Source organism: Octopus bimaculoides, chromosome 23 (assembly GCF_001194135.2).
Source record: "Octopus bimaculoides isolate UCB-OBI-ISO-001 chromosome 23, ASM119413v2, whole genome shotgun sequence".
NCBI classification, from domain to species: domain Eukaryota; kingdom Metazoa; phylum Mollusca; class Cephalopoda; order Octopoda; family Octopodidae; genus Octopus; species Octopus bimaculoides.
In genome coordinates, this window is record NC_069003.1 from 4,558,390 (window position 1) to 4,560,076 (window position 1,687).

The window sequence follows — 1,687 nt, forward strand, 5'->3', positions numbered from 1 at the left end:
ACTGAAAGGATGAGAGGCAAAGTCGACCTCGGCCGAATTTGAACTCAGAACGTGGTGATGAGGGGAAATACTGCTCAGCCTTTTGTCCGGCGTGCTACCGATGCTGCCAGCTCGCCGCCTTAATAATAATAATCTTTTCTATTCTAGGCACAATGCCAAAAATTTGGTGGGAGGGGACCAGTCGATTAGATCGAACCAGTACGCAACTGGTACTTAATTTATTGACTCCCGAAAGGTCGACCTCGGCGGAATTTGTACTCAGAACGTAAAAATAATAAAATCGATAATAATGGTTTCATATTTTGCCACAAGGGCAGCAATTTTGTGGGGAGGAGATCGATTACACCGACCCTAGTGTTCAACTGGTACTTATTTTATCGACCCAGAAACGATGAAAGGCAAAGACGACCTCGGCGGAATTTGAACCCAGACCATAAAGACAGACGAAATACCGCTAAGCATTTCGCCCGGTGTCCTAACGTTTCTGCCAGTTCGCCAATATGGAGATTGAAGAACAACAGTTGAGCAAGGGGGCTCGTCCCTGTGATGGAATAAGGTTGCTGCTGGACCTGTGGGATTCCTTGATTGACCCCTAGTTTGATTGCATCATAGTTGTACTAACAATTTATCTGTGTACTTTTATCCTATCTCTTCCCTTTCTTTTCCCCCCACATCTCGTATATAAACTCTTGCACGATTTGTAGACTGTCCTCTTAACGTCTCCTTTATCTGATGTCCTTGTGGCAAATTATAGAAATTATTATTATTGTCATTATCATGTCGGCTTTTAGTGTAGTTTGTTTTGTGTTTGTTTTGTGGGGGGGGGGGGGTTCATCCAAACCTCATGTGTTTTTATTAAGGAAATATCATTTTGTGTCAGTTTCAATATCCTGCTAATTGTGAACTGTCACTGGAAACTGATTTAAACAGGATTTTGACAACTTAGAAGAAAACAGAAAAAGCAAGAGATAAAAATAAAAAAAGAGAAAAGAAGAAGAGGATAATGGGGGGAAAATATAAAGGAAAAACAAAATAAGAGAATGCAAACACTGAGAGAAATAGGAGAGGAAAAGGAGAAGAAACGAAGATGACGAGAAAGAGAGAAGAAATAAGGAGATGAAGTGTAGGAGGAGAGGTGGGGGGAATGGAAAACCATATACATGTAGTGTATAAATAAACAGCTAAATAAAATGGAAGCTATTTAATTCTAATTACCAATTACTGAGACGACTAATCGTCAAATATATTATAAACAATAATAAAACAGGCGAAGAGTGAGATATTTAATAAAGCAGAGAAATACTTAATAAAGTTATGCCATCGGTGTTTGATATCAAATAATCACCGTTAAAATATATTGATATGACATGCAGCTGTGTCTGTAAGAGAGTGTGTGTCTGACCGTATGTGTGAGTTTTATGTGTGTGTATATATATATATATATATATATATGTATATATATATACACACACACACATTACATTTAGAAACAGTCGCCATATACATAAATATATATATATATATACTCACACACAGATTACATCTAGGAACAGTCGGTGTGTGTGTATGTATGTGTATATATATATATATATATATATATATATAGCGACTAACACACATATACACACTACATTTTAAAACAGTCATATGCATATATACATGCACACACTACAAATGTTTCTCTCAT

The 1,687-nt window shown here is 37.0% G+C and overlaps 1 protein-coding gene across 1 annotated transcript in view; it reads right to left on the minus strand.

The window, feature by feature from the left end:
* Positions 1 to 1,687, minus strand: part of LOC106884004 (uncharacterized) — a 35,668-nt gene that overhangs the window by 1,389 nt on the left and 32,592 nt on the right. The window lies entirely within an intron of this gene.